Source organism: Eriocheir sinensis, chromosome 65 (genome assembly GCF_024679095.1).
Source record: "Eriocheir sinensis breed Jianghai 21 chromosome 65, ASM2467909v1, whole genome shotgun sequence".
Lineage (NCBI taxonomy): Eukaryota > Metazoa > Arthropoda > Malacostraca > Decapoda > Varunidae > Eriocheir > Eriocheir sinensis.
Genome location: NC_066573.1, coordinates 5,134,675 through 5,158,959, shown reverse-complemented (window position 1 = coordinate 5,158,959; position 24,285 = coordinate 5,134,675). Strand labels below are relative to the sequence as shown.

Here is a 24,285-nt window from a genome sequence, read left to right as displayed (position 1 = left end):
CTTTTCTCTCTCTCTCTCTCTCTCTCTCTCTCTCTCTCTCTCTCTCTCTCTCTCTCCAGCTGTCATTTGTTTGCGTTCTTCTAATTTCCCTTATCTCTCTTTTTCCTTCTTATCACCGACTTAATTTTCTCCTCCTCAAGTGTCTTATTTTACTTTCTCTTCTCCCTCTCTGTTTTCTCTTCGCCTTTTTATTTTCTCTTACCATTTACCGTCCGCTGGCTTCTCTATCTTTATTCTTTCCGCGCTTCTTATCAGTTTCCCTCCTTTCTCTCTCTCTCTCTCTCTCTCTCTCTCTCTCTCTCTCTCTCTCTCTCTCTCTCTCTCTCTCTCTCTCTAAAGAGAGAGAGAGAGAGAGAGAGAGAGAGAGAGAGAGAGAGAGAGAGAGAGAGAGAGAGAGAGAGAGAGAGGTGGGGTCAAAACTGCTGCCATTTCTCGTCTGCAAGTGTTCTTTAGTTGTGTGTAGAGGAGGAGGAAGAGAAGAGGAAGACGAAGAGGAAGAAGAAGAGGAAGAGTAGGAGGAGGAGTAGGAGGAAGGCATATTTTACTGATGTATGCTAATTAATGTTTACGTTGTAGGTCAAAGGTAACGAGAGAGAGAGAGAGAGAGAGAGAGAGAGAGAGAGAGAGAGAGAGAGGTGGACAATTACATACATAATTTTGCCACTCGCTACATCATTATATCCTTCTCATATTTCTCTCTCTCCGTATCATATAAACAAAAGATATTTCCTCTTATTTCTTTTTCCCTTTCTGTATATTTTCCCTTCTCGTTAAATATTTCCGTGACCCATTTCTTTGGTTGAATTATTTTGAAGAGAACAGCGTCCGTATTACAAACTCTTCCTTAACCTGGTAGCTGCGGGGATCATGTTTCTTAAAGGCCCCTCTAAGCGAGAAAATGGAGAAAAAATCATCACTCACGCAAACCATTTCATAATATATATCAACGCATTTGTGATCAGTTTATGCATCATCTATTTTTTGGGGGGTTTATATCATGGCAAAAATTGGGCTCGTCGCTGGTACACTGTAAAGCCACAAATTTGGCCCGTCGCTGCTACCGGGTTAACAAGAGACGTCGGTTATCATCCTTACCTTTATCCTCCCCCGAAGTGCTCATTCTAAACTGTATTTCCTCTGCGTTGAATTCCACTCACTCAACTTCCAGCTATTCTTTTCCTGGTATTCACGCGCCACGCTATTATTTAAAAGAAAAACTAATATGTGTTCGAGGTAGCTGCTAACCACATTCAATAGTTCATAGGAAGCTTGTATAAGGAATGGTGTCTGGCAAGCTGATATTGTTGGAACTGTTGTCAATGGAGCGGCGCAGAAAGAACGAAATACAGGTGAAGGCGGCTGCAGAAGGAAAGTTGGCTTACAAAGGACAGGTGCTGGAGTCTGACTACCATTATGTATCATCCCGACGTGTGTGTGTGTGTGTGTGTGTGTGTGTGTGTGTGTGTGTGTGTTCCCAGAAGGTGTGTGTCGTATCTGCACTTGCCTTTTATATCTCTGTTTCCTCTTTTCTCCTTTTTCATTCTTCTTTCCCACTCTACCCCTTTTCAGTTTTCTTCCTTCCCCTTCACCTTACTTTGTCTTTTCGTTTGATCCTTATTTACTTTTTCTTCTCCTTCTCTTTTCTCTTTTCTCCTGCTGCATCTTTCTCTCCCTCCTCTTCATTCTGTCCCATCGCTTCCCAGTCCTTCTCTCGTCTTCCTTTTTTTTTATATATTTGACTTTTCCTCTTGCTTTATTTGTTCTATTTCGCCTTCCAATCTTCTTTCATCCTCTTCTCTTTTTGCCCTCTTCCCATTCCTAATTCACTCTTCCTTTCTGTCTTTCGTCGCGTTTTCCCTTTTTCTCACATCTACATTTTCATTTCATTTCTAGTTTTGATTAATCTTTCTTTTGTTTCTTATTTTTATTTTTTTTTTTTTTTTTTTGTTTTATCTAGAATGCAGTTCTCTCTCTCCTCTCTCTCTCTCTCCACGACTCTCTCTCTCTCTCTCTCTCTCTCTCTCTCTCTCTCTCTCTCTCTCTCTCTCTCTCTCTCTCTCTCTCTCTCTCTCTCTCTCTCTCTCTCTCTCTCTCTCTCTCTCTCTCTCTCTTTCATCCAAATTGCCGTTTATATGCAGTCTCGTTCCTTATTTCCCAGTATTTCCCCCCTTTCTTTGCTTTATCTTCCACTTCCCTTCCTTCCTCTCCCTTTTACTTCTTTTTACGCTTTCTATCTTTTATTTTTTTCCTTTCTTTTGCTCTTCCTCCAACATCTCCTCGTCATGAAGTCTTCTTTTTCTCTCATTTTAATTATCTCTTTTCCATTCCTTATTATTGACATACGTTCCACTCTCCTCTTCATTTCCTCTTCCTCCTCTTATTTATTGAACGTCCTCCTGTCTTTCTCAGTTATCCTTCTTTCCCATGCCTTCTCTTTGCTTCTTTTTTTCCTCCTTTCCTTCACCGTCTTATTGTTCCCTCGGATTCTTTTCCTGTCCAGACGGCGACCAGTCATTCTCCTTCATTCACTTCTTTCCAGTCTGTGTGGCGGCGAGGTCTTTTGAGGGGTGGGAGGGGAGGGCGGAAGGGAAGACGGGTGTGTGTGTGGCTGGGATCTTTGTGAATGGGCGAGCGAGGGAGAGATGGAGGCTGTACAAAAAGGAGAGAAAATAAAAGGCTTTCATTCTTGGCACGACGCAGCAGTCTCAGTCGGTCCTCGCCCAAAACTAACTTTACCCTACCAAGTACCAGGGTCAATGTAGGGTTTTGTTTATGCCTGATTTCCTCTCTCTTTGTCTTGATGTAGATTTGTTTTGGGTTTACTTGGCATGCTTCTGTGGGGCTTGTTTTACTCTCTACGTTACTTCTCTGTAGGTTCTCTTTTTTTTCTTTTGTTTTCTGCCACTAATGATAAGGTCATCTTTTTACTGAAGGTTATCATTTTGTGGGTTATTTATTGGTAACGCAACTTTACCTCACCTAACCTAACGAAACCTAACCTAAGCTACATTACTGAAACTCAACCCAACCCAAACTAAACCAAGCTAAACCAAAGATTCCTGAACCCAACCTCACATAACATTAATACTCCATCCACCTCACCGACACGCCCTCCCACACACACACACCCACACACACACACACACACACACACACACACTCACTCTCTCTCGGCACGTTTGTCCTTCTCCTTCGTATCGCTTTCCCTCGACGTGGTGGATTCCATCTTTCACCTCTCCCCTTTCCCGAACCTCTTATGAAATGGGAATGTGATAGCTCATCTTTCTGCTCCTCTCTTCTTTCCTTGCTCCTCTCTTCTTTCCTTGCCCCTCTACTTTTTTCCTTGCCTCTCCACTTATTTCCTCTCCTTCACTCTTTTTTCCCCACATGTCTCAGCTCTTATCCTTCCTTCATTATCCTCTTATCTCCTTTTTGTTTTGTCTTCCACTCCTTTCCGCATCCCTTCTCTCCTCTGTCTATTCTTCTTTACCATATATCTCTTCTAAGCCTTTCTCTTTTCTCTTTCTCTCCGTTTATATTTCTCCTCGCCGAATTCATCCTCACAAAAAGAGCCGCAATCTCAACCCCGATTCTTCTTTTATTTATTTGGGGTTTACAAAGTGTGGGTGGACAGTTTCGGTGCTTATCCGATGTCGAGGCAATAACAGTCCTCGTGGCTAAGCTGCAGGAGGCGTTAGTATGAGCCTACGTGAGTGGCGTCTCAGCTCAGCCCCGCCTCGCTGCACCTCTCCTCTTTGCTCGCCTGGTTGGGTGGTTGGTCGGTTGGATGGTTGCCACGGAAGCGAGTCTTTCTCAAGGCCGCCACTACCCTCCAGCCAACCAGACCAATGCCGCCCGAAGCCCAGCTCTCCTCCCACGGCTTCCTGGCTGGCGGCGGTGCGGTGGGATATCGGGTTGAATTGATGCCTGGCTGGGTGGGAGCATGACTAGCTGGCTGTCTGGCGTGTCGGGCGGCTCAGTAAGTGAATGGATGGCTGAATGCTTGAATGATTGTCTGATTGTCGTGCTGGCCTAGTGAGCGAGTGAATGAATGTGTGAGTAAATGAAGGAAGGGCTGAGTGCCTGGCTGTAGTCTTGTCTGGCAGAGTGAGTGAGTGAACGAAGGAGTAACAGGCGAAGTGAAGGAGTGATGATGATGGGTGGTGAGATGGCTTGTAGAGAGGCTGGCTGGCTGGCTGGCTGGCTCATGGTGGGGCGGCTTCCTGGTTGACTCACGGGCTGTCAGACTTGCCAACTCGGGCCCTGACTTGCTTGCCTGCTCGTCGGCCGCTAATGGAGAGACGGCGGAGTATGTTCCAACACTGGCCTTGACGTCATGTTGGTTAGTCGAGGCAAGGAAGGGAAGGACGGATGGATGCCTGCACGCTTCACGCAGGGACTTGTTGAAGCGGAGGCAGCAAGGGTGTGTGTGTGCTTCAACATAAAATAACATAACCGAACCTTTTGGAAATTTGCAAAGAAAAGATGGATGCTTTCACGTTCATTACCGTTTCCGAGAGCAGCACGTTATGTTAAGAGAGGCAGGGGCGTCCTAACCTAACCAAACCTAACTATTCTTGTATATATGAGTCAGGACATGGGGGTTGGTAGGTAGGTGGATGTTTTCACGTTCAAAGCAAGTACTCCACGTAAGAGACAGACAAACAAAGGGGCAGAGAAGGGCGTGTCACTAGAGGTGGTGTTGAGGGTGCAGGAGAGGAGGATGTTGGAAGGAAACGAAATTTTTGCGTGAATGTCCGCTGGGAGAAAATATACTGTGAGATAGAGATAGAGAGATAGAGAGATAGAGAGAGAGTGTTGCGTGGGGGCTGGAAATTTTGTCTAATGCTTTATCAGATTTTTTTCCTTTCCTGAAACTTTGAAAAAAAATAATGGAATTGGAACGAAGTCGGCTTTTTTTTTTTTTTTGTTCCAGTGGAAAACCATGGAAGAGGCGTTACCTATTTTCTTTTTTTTTTTGGCTGAGGGAGGGTTGGTTAATAAGACAAATGTGAGAAAATGTGACTTACCAGAAAAAAAAATAGATGAAGAATGAAAAGAAAACAACAAACGAAGAAAATATTGGGTAAAAAAGAGCAAGACGAGGATAACAAAATAACAGAACGGAAAGAAGAAAACGAGAAACGATGAGCAATAGAAGAAAAAAAGGAAGAAAAAGAAAATAACAAAAGTAGGATAAAACATCAGTTATAGAAGAGAAAACACTAGAAGGGAAGAGGAAAACGGAGATAACAAAGAATAGAAAAAAAAACAAGAAAAAGAAATTCAAGACGCAGGAATAGATGAAAGAAAACAAAAAGAGGAAGAGGAAAAACAAGCATGAGAAAGAAAACTAGAAGGAAAGAGGAAAACGGAAATAACAAAGAATAGAAAAAAAACAAGAAAAAGGAGAAATTGAAGATGCAGAAAAAGATGAAAGAAAACAAAAAGAGGAAGAGGAAAAACAAGCATGAGAAAAAACACTAGAAGGAAAGAGGAAAACGGAGATAACAAAGAATAGAAGAAAAACAAGAAAAAGATCAAGATGCAGAAAAAGGTGAAAGAAAAAAAAAAAAGAGGAAGAGGAAAAACAAGCATGAGAAAGAAAACTAGAAGGAAAGAGGAAAACGGACATAACAAGGAATAGAAGAAAAACAAGAAAAACAAGAAAAAGAAGATCAAGATGCAGAAAAAGGTGAAAGAAAACAAAAAAAAAGAGGAGGAGGAAAAACAAGCATCAGAAGAAGAAAAAGAAATAATGCCAGAAAAGATTTGCAGCGTCGAGAAAATGTGTGTATCGCTGCAGCTTTTTCCTGTCTTGCGGCGACGTGGCGGGAAGATCATTTTACTAATTAGGCGCTGTCAAGACCTAGGAGGAAACACACACACACACACACACACACACACACACACACACACACACACACACACACACACACACACATTTCTTCCTCATTTTTTCATCTTCTTTTTCTTCCTCATCTATTTCTTCGTCCTCTTTTTCTTCTTCGTTTTCTACTTATTTGTCATCTACTTCTACTTCTTCCTCCTTTCTCTTTTTCCTATTTATTTTTTTCTTCTCTCTCTCTCTCTCTCTCTCTCTCTCTCTCTCTCTCTCTCTCTCTCTCTCTCTCTCTCTCTCATTACGCCTCTATTCCTGCCAGGGCCTGATAAGTCACCCCCCATCCCCCCCTCCCCTCTCTTCTCTCTCCACCTCCTCTCTCTCCTCACTCTCTCTTCCCTCCGTCTCACTTCCTCTCTCATTCACTCCGTCCTACCCCTCACATTTTTTTTTCTTCCTCTTTTTCCAGCTCCCTCAGTCCTCCCTCACACTTTTCCAGACTTCCTTTGCTGTCTTATCTGCTTTTATTTTCCCTCCTCCTTCCTTTCTTATTCTTTTTATTCGCTCTCGTCGTCTTCCTCATTTTCTTCTTCGCGTCTTCTTGTTTCTTTCTTTCTTGCCACTCTCTTTGCCATTATCTCTATTCCTTCCGAACATCTATTTTTTTATTTTTCTGCTTATCTGTGTTTATCTCTTCTATCCGTTCTGTCTCTCCTCCCCTTCTTTATCCCTTTCTTCGTTTCCCTTCCTTTCCCCTTGCTCGCTTTTCTTTTCTTCCTTCTTCTTTCCTCTTCCTCGTTCTCCTTGTCTAACCCCATTTTTTCTTTTTATTTGTTCTCACTGTCTCCTCCTCCCCTTCTATGTCCCATTCCCTTTCCTTTTCCCCTTGCTCTCCTGTTTTCCTTCTTCCTTCCTCTCTTCCTTCTTCTCTTATATCTTTGCTCTTTCTCTGTCTTTCTCATCTCCTCAGTTTTCTTCGTTTCACCTCCTTCCCTTCTTTCTCCTGGCCTACTTCCTCTTCCGTCATACTCCTTTTTTTTCCTTCTTTTATCTCTTTCCTCCTCCTCCTCCTCCTTTTCCCTCAGCGCTTCATCCTCGAGGCTTCTCTTCATCCCTCCTCCACGGAACATCTTTTTCCCTTCAGCATGTCAAGCCGTCTCCTCCTCCTCCTCCTCCTCCTCCTCCATGGCCTGCCGTTATCCTTCATCCTATTTTCTCGCCTCCAATGCACTTTAGCTGGAAGCACTTTTCTCCACTTGTGTCGTGAGCCATACTGCATCTGTGTCTTCTACCTCCCCCCCCATCTCTCTCTCTCTCTCTCTCTCTCTGGTTTATCATCTACGTCTTCTCTCTCTCTCTCCCTTTCTCTCCTTCCCTCTCTCTCTCTCTCTCTCTCTCTCTCTCTCTCTCTCTCTCTCTCTCTCTCTCTCTCTCTCTCTCTCTCTCTCTCTCTCTCTCTCTCTCTCTCTCTCTCTCTCTCTCTCTCTCTCTCTCTCTCTCTCTCTCTCTCTCTCTCTTGTTTTATTTGTATTTCATGATTACCTTTCCTATATCTTGTTTTGTTGCTACCACTTCCATGTTTTTCCTTTTCACTTTCTATCGTTTTCATCCTTTCCTTCTTTTTCTTCGTAACGCATTCCTCTTTTTCTTACTTGTATTTCTGCTTTACTTATGCTTCTATCTCTTCTTCCTTTCCCTCTTCCCTGTCTCCTGTATCCTCCATTTTGCGCCACATTCACTTTTTTTTTTCTTTCTAGCTTCTCATGTTAACTTCTTTCTCCTCCTCTCGCTCTCCTCTCTCCCCTTCTCCCTTTCACGGCTTCCTCTATACGTTCCATAACATTCTTTTTCTCTCCCCCTCTCCCTTCTTTCACTTCTCGGCTCCTTACTACGGCTTCATCCACCTTTCCTTTGCCTATCTTCAAATATCTCACCTTCCTCACTTTTCCCTTACTTAACTCTCTCTCTCTCTCTCTCTCTCTCTCTCTCTCTCTCTCTCTCTCTCTCTCTCTCGTCCTTCCTTATTTTATTCCCCATTTTTCTTCTCATTCCTTTCATCGTCACTCCATTCCACACAACTGCATCTATATAATTAAACAGCTTCCTTCTGGCTTATGTTCCTCGATAACTGGCTCCTTTAATCCTCCTCCTGCTCTGCTTCCTCTATATTACTACTCTATGGCCTGTTTTCCTTGTCTTTGCTTTCATATTTTCTTGATCTTTTCTTCGTCCATTTTCTTATTTTCCTTTCGTTGCCTCTTACGCTTTTTTTTACCCTGTTATATTATTTTTTTTTCTTTTTCCTCATCTCCATTCTTTCTCTGTTATTCCTATCCTGCATATTTTCCTGTTTTCACGTCTGTTTGTCTCCTTTTATATATCTTTTCTCTCCTCTTTCCTTCATCGTCTGTGTCTTCTCTGTTCTTGTTTTTCCTTTTCCTTCATTCGTTATATTTTCTCTCATCGTTCTTTCCCTATCACTATCATCATTTTCGCTATTCTTTCCTTCATTATACATGCTTACCCCTTTATCTTATCTCCTCTCTTCGCCTTCTTTTCTTTCGTTAGTTTTTTTCTCACTCTCCAAGTCATTTTCATCTTCATTTTATCATCGTTCCTGTTTTTCCTTTCCTCGCGTCTCCTCTCCTTCACAAACACATCTCCCTCGCCTCTGTTCCATTCCTCTTTTTCTTCATTTTCTTCTCTGCTTTCTGCGTATACTCCCCATACATTATTCTCCTCTCAACGCCTCCTTCCTTCTACACACCCATTTCCCTCATCTTTATCCCACTCCTCTCCTTCTCTGCTTCTTACGTATAATATCCACACACATTTTGTCCTCTCTCCCACGGCATCTCCCACCCATATATCCTCGTCCCTCTCAACAACTTCCCACGTCACCTCCTTTCCATATCCCCCTTCCCTCCCCCTCCCTCACGTTACTTCCCTCCCCCCTCAACGTGATCCCTTCCCCCCCCCCCCTTCCATCAATCATTACTACGCCCACTACCTGCCTCCGCGTCCCCGTCAAAGGTACAATTCAGTGTTCATCTCATCTAAACCACACGATTCCGATTTTGCGATTCAGTGGAATGTAAAAAGTCACTCAGCCATGGCCAGTGATTTTGGTTTTTGATTTCCTGCTTTTTTGGAGGGGTGGAAGGGAGGAAGCGTGGGATGAATACGTTATTAGTTCTTTTATTTCTTTTTGACGTTAGCTTTTTAGTGAGGGAAGAGAAAGATTGATGCAGCTGAAATGGGAAGGCTGAAGTGGGGGGATGTGAGGCGTTAGAGGGGGGATAGGATAAGAATTTTCGACGTTAGCTTTTTAGTGAGGGAAAAGAAAGACTGATGCAGCTGGAATGGGAAGGTGAAGTGGGGGGATGTGAGGCGTTAGAAGGGGGATAGAATAAGAATTTTTGACGTTAGCTTTTTAGTGAGGGAAAAGAAAGATTGATGCAGCTGAAATGGGAAGGCTGAAGTGGGGGAATGTGTGTTATTAGAAGAGGGATAGGATAAAAATTTGAGAGGTATAGACACGGTGAAAGCTGAAGTATTATTATGGATGCAAGAAAGGGGAAAAATGAAATAGTTTGGACACGTCACGACAGATCTGAATGTGTGGCTAATGTGGATGGATATGTGGAGTCAAACGATGGGAACAGGATAAGAAAATAAGATGCATACAGTGGAGACAGAAGTATTATTAACCCGATCACAAATGCGTTGATATATATTATGAAATGGTTTACGTGAGTGATGATTTTTTCTAATTTTTCTCGCTTAGAGGGGCCTTTAAGAAACATGATCCTAGATGCTAGAAATGGGAAAACGGAACTACAGGGACACGTCATGGCATGGAGCTGAAACTTAAGTAGAAGGAAGAACAGTGGGTGTGGAGGTGCAGGGGAGAAGGAAGGGAGGAAGACCAAGTTGAAATAATTGGATTGTGTTAACCCCTTGGCTGCGGATTTCCTACCAGAAGACATCACCAAGCAACAGGAATGGAACAAAAAGTATATGCTACAATTCAATGAAGAAAAATGTAAAGTCCTGCACCTTGGGAGGGGATATCCAGCGTACCAATACCACATGGGAAACACTCCACTATCCACCACAGAGGCAGAGAAAGACCTGGGAGTGTATGTTACCAGCCTACCACAGAGGGCCAAATCCATGACAATCGCAGCGGACGGGTTAAGGGAGATAGACCTACGAGACGAGAGACCTTCGGGAGATGAAGTTCAGGACAGGGAAAGATAAATGGAGCTTGTCAGATAAAGACCCAATATAAAAAAAAGACCAAGAAAGTAGGAATTCGTTACCAGTTCTTATCTTACGTCAGAGTTTAAGCTTTTTGCGGATATATTCTTTGAGTCCTTTCTTTGTGTCAGCGAGTGTCGAGCGTGACGTAATAGCCTCGGGCGGAGCACAGCGTCACGAATACAGCAATAAAACGTAATAATCTGCAGAGAAAAGAAAGGAAGAAAGTGATTGGAGTGATATTTCTGTCTAGGGAACACATGATTGGCTGAGTGAAGGACGACTGCTCTCTCTGTGTGTGTGTGTGTGTGTGTGTGTGTGTGTGTGTGTGTGTGTGTGTGTGTTTGTGTGTTTGTGTTGATTGCTGCCTCGTTTTATGCTGTCAATAAACTCACAGCAGACGGACAAAACGACAAGAGCAATGAGTTTATAGGTCTGCCCCGTGACCAGCACCACCACCACCATCCCCACCACCATCTCCACCACCACAAGCACCACCACCATCACCACAAAGGCTATTCGAGATAAAGCTTGTGATAATGATTGTAGTCGTGGTGTGTGTGTGTGTGTGTGTGTGTGTGTGTGTGTGTGTGTGTGTGTGTGTGTGTGACCTTATCTGCATGATCCAGTTTCGCAGCATGAAAGATTTAGTAGTAGTAGTAGTAGAAGTAGTAGCATGAGTAGTAGAAGCAGAAGGCAGAGTAGTAGTAGTAGCAGTAGTAGTTGTAGTAGTTGTAGGAGGAGGATTAGAAGTGGTAATAGTAACAATGGTTGAAGGGGTGAGATGTGACAGAAGGATGAGAAAAAAAAACGTAAGAAATAGGAGGAGAAATATTAATTGCATATATACACTGTAGGACGAAGAGGAGGAGGAGGAGGATAAAATGGAGGGAGTCGTAAAGGAGTAGGATGTGCAGGAGTAGGAAAAGAAGAAGAAAGGAAGGTTGCAGGAGGAGGTAAAGGGGAAGAGGACTCGAAATTTGCTGACGTACGCGGACCCACCTGTGTGTGTGTGTGTGTGTGTGTGTGTGTGTGTGTGTGTGTGTGTGTGTGTGTGTGTCCCAAAATAGCGCTGCGCTGGGATCGATAGGCTGACCTGACGCGCTGAAGAGATATTCCGACAGCGCTGAATCAAAACACACACACACACACACACACACACACACACACACACACACACACACACACACACATAAACAGGCAAGTAATATCCGCTTAGAGGTTGTATGAACGGAACTTGTGTTACAGAATTGTTAATCGGATGAGAGAGAGAGAGAGAGAGAGAGAGAGAGAGAGAGAGAGAGAGAGAGAGAGAGAGAGATAATCGCTATACCGGAAATATGACTGATTTCATAACAATCACAACAGCATCATCAACAACATCATCAACAACAATAACAACAACCAAAAACTCGTTAGGGGGAACAAATTGGAGGAAAACGTTAATTGCTTTTTTTCAGAACGGCTATTCATTACCTGTAGTTTCCCCTCAATGTGTGTGTGTGTGTGTGTGTGTGTGTGTGTGTGTGTGTGTGTGTGTGTGTGTGTGTGTGTGTGTGTGTGTCGGACGCTGACGTAAGATACCTATTCCCATTATTATATTTTTATCAATCTCCTCCTCTTACTCCGTTTATACTTTTCATATACTCTCGCGCGCTCTCTATCTCCCTCCTCCCCCTACCCCCTCTCCCTTCCCCTCTCCCCCCACGCCTCCCTTCCTCTCGCCCCCCTCCCCCTCCCCCTCCCCCCCTCCCCTTCCCACCATTTTATCGCTCCTCGCCGCCCGAAATAGCCGTCCCTCTCCTGAGTAGCGGCGGAGATCGATGCCTCTCTCTCTCTCTCTCTCTCTCTCTCTCTCTCTCTCTCTCTCTCTCTCTCTCTTTTCCCATGTCAAGATGAGTTATACAAGTTATTCCGGCACTATTAACTGAGAGGAGAACAGGAGGAGGAGGTTGAGGAGGTAGAGGACGAGGTGGAACATGAAGTTTAGAAGGAGGAATAGGAGGAGGAGGAGGAGGACCGAGAAGAGCTTGAGGATGAAGAGGAACAAGAAGAGGAGGAGGAGGAGGAAGGAAATGAGGTGATATATATGTGACAAGAAATTGCAAGAGACGAGAGTGAGAGGAGGTATATATGAGGTGGATGAAAGGACACAAGGAGGAGGAGAAGGTGGAGGCTGAAAAACCACAGAAATAAAGAGGAGAAAAGGAAGCAAGAGCAAGGAGAGGGAAGAAATATGTGAAAGCAAAGAAATATTGAGAGAGAGAGAGAGAGAGAGAGAGAGAGAGAGAGAGAGAGAGAGAGAGAGAGAGAGAGAGAGAGAGAGAATCAAGTCGCGAGGTAAGAAAATGTGAACAAGATAAAAATGACGATATGAAAACGTCAATGACAAGAAAGAGGAGGAGGATAATGATGATGATGAGGAGGGAAGTGATTAGGAGAATATGAATAATTACAAAGAAGAAAAAATAAAAAAAAATAAAATCAGCAGAGAAGTTGGTGTCAAGTGAGGAGGAGGAATAATTGAAGGAAGATGATGAGAGGAAGCAGGAGGAGGAGGAGGAGGAAAAGGAAGAGGAGGAGGACCAAGAATGCGTTACCTAGATAGCTCGGAAAAGTTTCAATGACTGTGTGTGTGAGAGAGAGAGAGAGAGAGAGAGAGAGAGAGAGAGAGAGAGAGAGAGAGAGAGAGAGAGAGAGACTTATGGTATATGTGAAACAGGCATGACCTTTCGAAATACCATCCTTCTCACACTTAATTTTCTCCCTTTTTTTTGTTTTTTGTGACCCGTATTTGTGACGAGATGAAACGAAAGAGGAGGAAGAGGAGAAGGAGGAGGAGGAGGAGGAGGAGGAACAATACTAATGTTTCTTATCGCATCTAAAGACTATATATTTCCTCTGTTGTTTTTTTCCTCCTTTTTTCTCCTCGTGATCCTCTTTTATTTTCGCTTCGGTTATTATTACTTGTTTCTTCCTTCTTCCTTATCTTCATTAGTTATCCTCTTCATTATTTATCTTCATGTCTTTTCGTTATTATCAGTAGGTGGCCCAGTTTTCTTCTCTGGATATTAATCTTCTTCTTCTTCTTCTTCTTTTTATTCGTCTTCTTTTTCTTCTTCCTTTTCTTCTTTTTCTTCTGCTTCTGCTTCTTCTGCTTTTTATTCTTATTCTTCTGCTTCTTTCTCTTCTTCTGCTTCTAATTCTGCTTTTTATTCTTATTCTTCTGCTTCTTTTTTTTTCTTTTTCCTCTTCCTCTTCTTCTTCATCTTCTTCTGCTTCTTCTTCTTCTGTTTCTTCTTCATCTTATGCTTCTTTTTCTTCTTTTTCTTCTTCTGCTTCTTCTGGCTCCTTTTATTATTGCTTTGTGGTATTTTCGTTTGTAATCCCGAGGCAGCGGGGACGTGAGGTTATTCCTGATCCGGAGGTGACGCCAACGAAGAAGACAATAATAGCCGGCAATATGTTACTCCCCGATCCTGTCTTCATTAGGATCGGCACTCACTTGGTAATAATAGCGTCGCGAGTGGGTGGGTATAGTATTTCTTTTTATACTCTCGTTTAAATCGTTATTCTTGTTTTTTCTCATTTTTGCAGCCTCGTTTCTTTTCTCCTATTCACCTCATTTTTCTCCTTTGTATTCTTTCCTTTCATGCTTTGCTATTTATCTCATTCTTTTCTTCCATTCATCTCCTTTCCCTTACGTATATTTTCCCTCATGCTTTCTTTCCTCCTCATTTCCTCTCGTCGTTTTCGTTTCCCCCTTGCGCTCCTCTTTTCTTTTTCTTCTTTTTCACCTTATATATTTATTTTTCTCTCCCCCATTTCATTCTCCTTCCCGTTTTCATTTTTCTTCATTGGTCTTTTTCCTTTTTTACGTTCCCTCTTTCTCTTCCTATATCTTCATTTCTTTGGTTTACTTTATACATTTTCACCAGTTTCCTACCTTTCCTTTTTTACTGCTTTCCTTTCAATCCCTCCTTCCCATCCCTTTCCCTCTACGATCCGCCTTCCTCTATGGTCACCCTCCCTTTCCTATCCCCTTTTTCCTGGTAATCATATTTTGGGCCTCGCCCGTACCTAAGTTTTCCCAATACCCGTCATCCCTTCTTTTAACTTCCCTTCACCGCTGGGTTTTCATTGCCCGGTACTTTCCCATCGATTCCTGTACCCTAACTTTACCCAATATCCGTCACCCCTTCTTTTAACTTCCCTTCACCGCTGGGTTTTCATTGCCCGGTACCTCCCTATTGATTCATTCCACCCTTCATTCTGTAACTCCTCGCGGGTCTTTCCCTTCCCCGCACCCTCCCACCCACCTCAATATATCCTTCGTTTATCCTCTTCTTACCTGCTCAGTTTTCCAGGTATGCATTTGCCTAAGTATATTGTTCTCCTATTCCTGCCTCCAGCCTTGTGTAGCTTTCCACGTATTCATCACTCTTTGTTTATCCTTTTATGGACCTGGCGTGTACCGTCCCTCCCTTTTATTGTTATAAGGCGAATCAGGGAGGAAGGGATGAGACACGAGAACGATGAAATGAAAGTTATTGATGTTTGATTTTGTCTCCCTCTTTTTGCCGCATTTTACCCCTTTGTGTACGTGTTATTCTGAATTCTGTATTTTCCGTGCCCTGCTACCCACCCACACAAATGCGTTACCTTAATTTTTCCTGATCTTGTATCTGTTTATATTCTTTTCTTCAGTAATTTGCTTCCCGTCCTCTTTTCTACTTCCGTGTCCGTATATTATTTCATTGCCTGCATTCTTTTCTTCTACTTCTCTTTTATCGTCTTCTTTTCCTCCACTTTTATGGCAAGGTGACAGAGGCAAAAAGCTCTCGTGACTACCAGGACAGTGCGGCAAATCCCTTCCAGCGGCTTGATTTGATGGTGCTCTCCGGGTAATCCCTCCAGGGTACCGCTGCGAGGGACTGGGGGCGGACAGGAGGCGTTTCAAGAGGCGTGTTAGGCAGGAAGACACACCAGGGACGAGCGGGGCGAGAGTACCACGTGTGGGAAGGGTTTAGCGGGGTCAGGAGGCAATGCGGGAAAAGTATTAGGCTTGAGGGCACACCAGGGACGAGAGGGGCGCTGAAACGCGTGTGGCAAGAGGTTAGGGATGAGTTGAGGTACCGCAGGAAGAGTGTTGGGGGAAAGACACGCCAGGGAGTAGAGAGATAAGGGAACGAACATGATTGTGTAGGAAGGGGAGAGAAAGGGCCTTGTTGGGGAGAATGAGGATGTGGCATGTTATGTGTTATGATGTGTTATGTACGGGAACTGGTGAATAAGTATAAACACCACCACACTCTGTACTTCCTCCCCCTCTTTTTCTTCCTCCCCTATCTCCTCTTCCTCTTTGCTATTCTGTTATCAGTGTACCGTTCCAGGATCTTTGCGTCTGTCTGGTGTAGAGAATGATGGGGCATGTTACGTATGGGAACAAGGGAATCTATATAAACATACCCACTCTCTACCACCTCCTCACCCTTCTTCTTCCCCTTTAGTATTCTGTTTCCTGTGTACCGTTCCAGGATCTTTGCGTCTGTCTGGTGGAGAGAATGATGGGGCATGTTACGTATGGGAACAAGGGAATCTATATGAACATACCCACTCTCCCTACCACCTTCCTCTCCCCATCCTTCTCCTCCTCCCTAGTATTCTGTTTCCCGCGTACCGTTCCAGGATGTGTCTGTGTGTGTGTCGTTGGTGAGGTAGTCGTAACGGGACAAAGGAATGGCTGGGGTGTCTTTGTGCGGTGTGGCGTATAGAAGCAGTTCCAGGAGCGGTTGCGGCGGCGGCCATTAGATTGTTTACATGCCTGCTTTTACCGTTGACTCAGAGCCTTAATGGACGACGAATGAATAAGTGGCGCGCGGTCTGGAGCGGTGGATGGGTGGAAGAGGATGGGGAGGAGATGGGAAGGATGGAGGGAGAGAGGGAGGGAAAACAGTATGGATGGAAGGGGTTGGGGGCTGAAGGAGGAAGGAAGGAAGGAAGGGAGAGAGCGAGAGGAAACGTTATGGGTGGAAGGGGATGGAGGAAAAAGTCAAGAGGAAGAGAACAGGGAAAATAGTATGGAGGGAAGGAATGATGAGGGAGAAAGGAAGACGAGAGGAAAGGAGACGATGGAAAAGAGAATGGAGGGAAGGAATGATGTGAGGAAGAAAGGAAGACGAGAGGAAAGGAGACAATGTAAAAGAGAATGGAGGGAAGGAATGATGTGAGGGAGAAAGGAAGACGAGAGGGAAGGAGACGATGGAAAAGAGAATGGAGGGAAGGAATGATGAGGGAGAAAGGGAGTAATGGGGAGAGGAGGTGAAGTGACATCATCATCATCAGTAGTCATTATTTGCAAACAGGCGCCGTTGAATATGTTGAAGGTGTACACAGGTAGGGGTGGAGGAGGAAAGGAAGGGAAAACAGAAGGAATGAATAGAACTGGATAAGGGAAGGAAGGAAGGAAGTAAGGAAGCCGAAAATCACGTCATCATCATCAATTTTAATACTCCAGAAGGCATTGCTAATTAAGGTGAAGGTGTACTCAGGTGGGCGGAGGTAATTAAACACTCGTGCGCAGGTGGGACTTGCTAATTAAGGAAGGTCCCCGCTGGCCAAGGTTATGAAGAAGATAAAACTGGCCTTAATGGAAGATGATGAAGCGTTGTCTTGAGGGAGGCGAAGTGGTGGTGGCGATAGTGGTAGTGGTTATATTAGTGGTGGTGGTGATGGTGGTAGTGGTTATATTAGTGGTGGTGGTGATGGTGGTAGTGGTTATATTAGTGGTGGTGGTGATGGTGGTAGTGGTTATATTAGTGGTGGTGGTGATCGTGGTAGTGGTTATATTAGTGGTGGTGGTGATGGTGGTAGTGGTTATATTAGTGGTGATGGTGATGATGGTAGTGGTTATAGTGGTGGTTGTGGTGGTGGTGGTTATAGTTGTGGTGGTGGTAGTTGTGGTGGTTGTGGTAGTTACATGATAATGGAGAGTGGAGGGGTGGGTGATGATGAAAATTGTTGTGTGGGGGTGACAGATTATGGTGATGGCGAAGCTGTATTGGTGATGGTGGGATGATAAATGGGAGCTTTGTGTGTGTGTGTGTGTGTGTGTGTGTGTGTGTGTGTGTGTGTGTGTGTGTGTGTGTGTGTGGGTGGGTTGGTGGGTGGTGATGGTGATGAAAAAAGGTTGCAGTGATGTGTTTGGGGATGGTGGTGTGGTGGTGGTGATAGTTGGTGATGACTGGATGTATGGGGTGGTGTGTTTTGGTGGTGCGTCTGGGCGGGTGTCTGCTGAATGTGGAGGGAGGTGGTGAAGGAAGGGAGGTGGTGAAGGAAGGGAGGTGGTGAAGGAAGGGAGGTGGTGAAGGAAGGGAGGTGGTGAAGGAAGGGAAATGGAGGAAGGGAGATGGTGGTGGTGGAGGGGAAGTGATGTGGAAAGTGAAGGGGAAAGAAAATCAAACACAAAAATACTGAAAATCCTTGACCAGAGGAAAAGAAGGAATAACGCCATTTTGGAGATTGCTTGTGGGGCTGAAAAAAATAAATGTGGCCCCTCAAAAAAACGAAAGAAAATGAGAAATTGGTGACCACATAAACGGAAAGAGGAAAACCAGAAAAAAGTAAGCTAAACACTAAGTAACAACAGCAGCGACAGTATTAACAACAACAACAAAAATGAAGCAAAAAAGTATATATGACCAGTTTCAAATCAATAAAAATGCATAAAAAAAATCAGGTCATATTAGTCCAAAATATCGAAAAAATAGAAAGAATCGGAAAAAATAAGGAAAAAAAATAGTATAAGAAAGGAGAGTTTGAGGAAAGTATGGGAGGAGGAGGAGGGGAAGGAAGGAGAAGGGAAGGGATGTGACGAAACTGCGTAAGGGGATGTAGGAGATTGAAATAAGGGAAAGAAGGAGAGGGGAGAGGAGAGGAAGGGAGCAACAGGAGACATGTGAGGGAGTCAGAGGAGGGGAAGGATTTAATAGGGAGGGGGAGGATTAGGGGGGAAGGGGGGAGCGGGGTAGAACGAGGATATTTCTCTCCGTTTTGACTCAATATTCCAGTGTGAAAATCCCCGGGGAGCATCGTTACCGAAATCCGTATTGGCCGTGTACGAATCCGATCGGTGTGAGAGAGAGAGAGAGAGAGAGAGAGAGAGAGAGAGAGAGAGAGAGAGAGAGAGAGAGAGAGAGAGAGAGAGAGAGAGAGAGATGACGATGACGATGACGATGACGACGACAATATGTTAAAAGCGATCATAGAAAATATATTATAGGAGAAAAAATTAGGTTAAGAAAAATATATGGAAAAAAATCAATGCAAGGTAAATAAGGAAGGCAGAAATTGTAAAGATGGAGGAGGAGGAAGAAAAAAAAGGGTGAGAAAAGGCAAAAACAAGTACAGTGAAAAATAAGGAAAGGGAAGGAAGATGTGGATTAGAAAGACGGAAGGAAGGAAAACGTAAGAAAGGAAAGGAATAAAGAAAATGAGAGGAGTAAGGATGGAGGAGGAGGAAGAAAAAAAGGGTGAAGAAACAAAAACAAGTACAGTGAAAAATAAGGGAAGGGAAGGAAGATGTGGGTTAGCAAGACGGAAGGAAGGAAAACGCAAGAAAGGAAAGAAATAAAGAAAATGAGAGTTGATAAGGACGGAGGAGGAGGAAGAAAAAAAGGGTGAAGAAACAAAAACAAGTACCGTGAAAAATAAGGGAAGGAAAGGAAGATGTGGGTTAGCAAGACGGAAGGAAGGAAAACGCAAGAAAGGAAAGAAATAAAGAAAATGAGTGACAGAAATTGTAACTTTGCATGGGCTGGCTTGTCTGTGTATCCGAATGTCTATATGTTTGTGTACTGTGTGTCTGGCACCTGGAAGCATGGAACTAAAGGGGAGTGTTTGACCCACTTGCTTGTTTGTATTTCGTTAGGAACACGCAGACATAAACAGACAGACATACAAACATACAAACAGACATACACAGACAGATAGACAGAAGGGGAGAGGAGAAACGAAAAAAAAAAGTATAATGTGCATCTTGTTAACGTGTTTGTCTAATTAATAGTAAACTTTTGTATATTTTTCTGTTAATTACTTTTTATGTGTTGCAATGTTATAGCGAGAGTCGGTTCTCCTGTTAATACCACTACTACTACTACTACTACTACTATTGTTACTATTACTATTATTACTACTTTCACTGTCGTTATTATTCTTTTTATTATCATCATTATCTCACCTTTATTGTTTTCGCTGTCTTTCAGGGTCAAGTGGGCGTTGTAATTTATTGACTTCCAGATAAGAAGGTGGAGGGAGAGAGAAAGGGAGGCGGGGTAGGGATAGCTTATCTTATCGCCGCCTAATGAAGGGGTTTTCCTCCATAACCCTCTCACCCCTCCACTCCTCCCCTCTCCCTCCTTCCACTTCTTGAGCCCTCTTCTTTCGTTTCTCCCTCCACCATTGCTTTTCCTCCACTTCTTCCCATTCCCTTCTCTTCCCTCCCCACGTTCCCTCGCCTTCCTTAACCACCGTCTATCCTCTTCACCTCTTCTCTCTTTTCTTATCTACCCTTCCCCTCCTCACACTTCCACCTGTCCCTATCTCCTCTCCTCCCCTTCTCTCTCTCCCCTCCTCTCCCTCTCTGAACTATTAACTTTTCCTCCCTTCCCTCCCTTCCCCCTACCTACGCTTTATCTCCCTTTATTTGTTTGTCCTGTCACTCGTAGTATCCTCTCCATCATCCTTCATTCCCATCATCATCATCATCATTATAACCATCACCATCATTGTCATCGTCGTGGATATAAGTCAACGCAACCATCTATTATTTGACCTTCATTTGTTTTTCACTGTCGCATTATCTTCATTACTACTATGATAAATTTATACATTATTATCATCAATATTTTCACACATTATTGCGGGCTCTTTTTGCGTTTTTTGTTTCCCCCTCATTTTGCACCCTCAATATGCCTCTCCTGCAAAAAGAAACAGCTGTCGACCTCAAAACTGAACACACATACGTACGCACTAACACGTGATAAGCGAGGCAATAGCAACAGCTGAAGGACGTCAAAGATTCTCGAGTGGCTGATTGAGGCACGCGACCCATTAACCGGCGACGGGGTGATGAATGGCGGCAACCCGGAGAGCCATAAGGCATATAGTCCAGGGGGGAGTGAGGGAGGGCGAGGGAAAGGGGGGAAGAGCACTAAGGGAATCATGTATGCTGAATGTTTCTCTCTCTCTCTCTCTCTCTCTCTCTCTCTCTCTCTCTCTCTCTCTCTCTCTCTCTCTCTCTCTCTCTCTCTCTCTCTCTCTCTCTCTCTCTCTCTGGTGAGGTACAGGTGGGGAATAGGAAAGACAGTAGGAGTGTACAGTTGTATGGTGTAGGTTTGTTATTTGTTCTGGTGTAGTTATTGTTTATCGGGCACCTTATTTGTATACCCCCGGCGTGCTGGGGGGGGGGGGGTTTGGATTGTTTGTGTATAGAGAGCTAAGCTAAGCTATGGTGTCACTTGTGTGAAGTGATGTGTGGGCGGTTGTTCTCGTAGTGACTTCAAGCTGCGCGGAAACCAGGGGTGGACCAAGTTCGTGCTGCCGTCAAGCTCCTTGACGTGGGTGTAGTTCACGTCGTCTTGCTGGTCTAGTTTCTCCCATATCTTTCCGGCGGCCTCCCGTAGCCTTGTGCTGACTAGTTGTACTCCGAGTCTGCGGTGTTGTGCTGCTGTGTTTTCCGTGTACGGGTATTTCAGTCCGGTGGCAAATCTCAGCGCTTTGTTCTGCAGCCTCTGAAGCTGTAACATCTTGGTGTGGGAAGCCATGTGTGTCGGGGTGGGTGAGTAGTCTAGTATGGGAAGTATCTTAGTCTTTACTAGATACAGTTTGAGCCGCTCTGTGAAGTGCCAGAATCTGTTTAGTGATGTGAGGGCTGTTTTAACTTTCATGGTTTTGTCGTTGACATGTTTAACGATCAGGCCGGTGGATGTCACTGTGTGGCCTAATATCTGGCATTGTTTTTGGTGGGAGATGGTGTTGCCCTGTATTTGTATGTCATTTAATTTTTTCCTGCCGAGTGCGACCACAGCGAACCTGTCTGTCTGTTTTGATCTTCCACATTTTTTCAAATGTGTTGAGTCTGTTCGCCTCCCGCACGACCAGGGCGTCATGGTGGTCTAGGGTACCGTTGGAGGTCACTATTTGTGTCGCGTCGTCAGCATAATATATATCCATACAGCTTCTGTTATCAGACCGGGGCATGTCAGAGGTGTAGGTGATGAAGAGCGTTGGTGATAACACGCTGCCCTGTGGCACGCCGCTGTGCAGGGGGAACGGGGAGGATATTGCTGACTTAACTCGAATGGAAGCTGAGCGCTGATCAAGGAAGCTACATAACAGTTTTTCCGTTAGCTCTGGCAGTCAGAGTTGAAGTATTTTGTATTGCAGGCCCTGTAGCCAGACTTTATCAAACGCTTTGCTGATGTCGCGTTGGGTAATAGTGCAGTTTAGTCCTTGTCCTTTAGTGAGTGCTACCTTTTCGCTGGCGATGGAGATAGCTGACGTAGTGCTCCTCCCTGCCCTGAAGCCATACTGGGACGGGTTATAAAGGTTGTTTTCCTCCAGGTGACATCTGAGTCGTAAGTTGATTATTCTTTCAAAGATTTTTCCAGGGACTTCTAGGAGTGAGATTGGTCTGTAGTTCTTGGGATCCGTGGATGGTTTGCCTGGTCTCTCTCTCTCTCTCTCTCTCTCTCTCTCTCTCTCTCTCTCTCTCTCTCTCTCTCTCTCTCTCTCTCTCTCTCTCTCTCTCTGTTTTTATCTTCAACTTTCTTTTTTTTTCCTTTTATTTCCTATCATTTTCTTAGTCTCATTTTTGTTCTCTGTTCTTTTCTTTTCTTTCTTCTCTATCTTTTCTTTCCATTTCTTTCATTTCATTGCCTTTCTCTCTCTCTCTCTCTCTCTCTCTCTCTCTCTCTCTCTCTCTCTCTCTCTCTCTCTCTCTCTCTCTCTCTCTCTCTCTCTCTCTCTCTCGTTCTCCAATCGTGTGTGGAGTGGTCCGTGGGGAGGCGAGACGAGGGTGTGACATCACTTGCATGCCAATACACTCTACTCAAGGTACCCAAGACGTCCCCAGCATCACCACCACAACTGCAAGACGACTACCACACCACAGCACACTTCTATCTGTTCCTCTGCTACTACCACTGCTGCACACCTACCATATCCTTATCATATGTCTACCTTGTCAACACTACTACAACCGCACTTCATACCCCTGCTGCAAAACTGCTATTACGACATCCATAACAGCGAATGCATCACATCTATTTCATCTTCTACTACCACGGCTACACCACCGCCTCTATCATGTCACCATACCACCACTATCAAGGCTTCATACCACCACAATCATGCCTCCATTCCACCACTTATCATGCCTCCATACCAAACACTGAATTCACTACCTCTAACATATCACTGTTACTAATTATATGAACTACACCATTAGTATTCTCATTCAAGCAGACGAAGTTAAATGCAACCGCTGTTTCTGTATTGTTCAGCTTTTGCTCTCAGATAAAAAAAATACATAGTGGATTTAAAGAGAATTTACTCCCTGACAACACTAACATTATCATTCTCTGCATCACTAATATAACCACTACCACAACAACTACCACTGTTCCACTCCAACCAGTACCATAACCACTATTATTACCACCGTCACTGCTGCACCCCCTCTACCTTTGCTAAACGACCAACACCACGCCACCATTGCCACACCCTCACCACACCGCTACTGTTGCCTACCTCACTACTACTGCACACAACCCCATGCACTCACTAGCTTCATCCTCATCCCGCAGAATCTAACACTACACCTCCGCTTCTTTCACTAACACAGTCCTACTTTTATACGCTCCATTACTACCAACCACACCGCAGCCACTTACAATGCCATCAGGACACGCATCTGGGCACGTGCTCCGCCACCAAGGCCTCCCACCGCACCAGAGGCCGCTCAGCCAACAAAAGTTTCCTTAACAAAATCTTCACAGCCTCGTGGGAGATAATTACACCATGTCTCCGAGACCCTGAGAGACGGAGCGACAGGAGGGAGTGGGGACAGCAATACGAGAGAGAGAGAGAGAGAGAGAGAGAGAGAGAGAGAGAGAGAGAGAGAGAGAGAGAGAGAGAGAGAGAGAGAGAGAGAGAGAGAGAGAGAGAGAGAGAGAGAGAGAGAGAGAGAGAGAGAGAGACAGAGAGAGAGAGAGAGAGAGAGAGAGAGAGAGAGAGAGAGAGAGAGAGAGAGAATTATAATGGACATGAATAATTATCGTTGTTTCTTGGGTACAGTCTCCTCTCCCTCTCCCTCTCCCTCTCTCTCTCTCTCTCTCTCTCTCTCTCTCTCTCTCTCTCATTTCAGGTATGTAGATGTATTTTTCTTGCTTTTTTTATTTCCATTTTCTGCGCATTCGGTCATTATTATAATTTTTTTTCTATTTTTTCTTTTCTCCGAGTACGAATCTTCATACTCTCCGTCCTTCATCTTTTATTTTTCATTTTGTTTCTTTTTTCTTTTTCTTGCGAGTAATCCCTCCCTCTGTTCGCCTCAGCGCCACCTGTCCTTTCGTTAATTAAGAGTCCAAAGCTTCACCTTGAGTTCCCGCCACCACACCTTCGTCGTCTCCAATTTCTTCGTCCTCCTCCTCCTCTTCCTCCTCCTCCTTTTCTTCTATCTCAGCTCCTATTGTAAACTCGCCCACACATCACATTTTCTCCTTCCTGCTCCACCTCCTCCACCTCCTCCTCGGGACTTCATTTTTCCTCTCCCTTTCATCATTCCACTATATCTCTCTTCCTCCTTCCCCTCTCTCTCCACTTCTTATTTCCTTTCCTCCCATTGCTGCACCCACTTCCTATCTCTTCCTCCTTCTCTTCCTTACCCCTCATCCCTTCCCCTTCTCTGCCCTTCCTCCTCTCCTCCTACCTCTCTCATTCCCTTCCTCCTCCCCCTCCTCTCCTCCTCCTCCTCTTTCTCCCTCCCTCCTATCCTTGGAGTCTTAACATACTGCGACTGATATGAAAAGGTTAGAGTTGAGAGAGAGAGAGAGAGAGAGAGAGAGAGAGAGAGAGAGAGAGAGAGAGGGAGAGGGAGAGGGAATTTTTCATAAGTTTAA

General features: G+C 44.4%; 1 protein-coding gene across 2 annotated transcripts in view; it reads right to left on the bottom strand.

Annotated features, from left to right (window-relative positions):
- The window catches only part of LOC126987523 (uncharacterized), a 128,437-nt gene that overhangs the window by 67,563 nt on the left and 36,589 nt on the right, over positions 1–24,285 (bottom strand). The window lies entirely within an intron of this gene.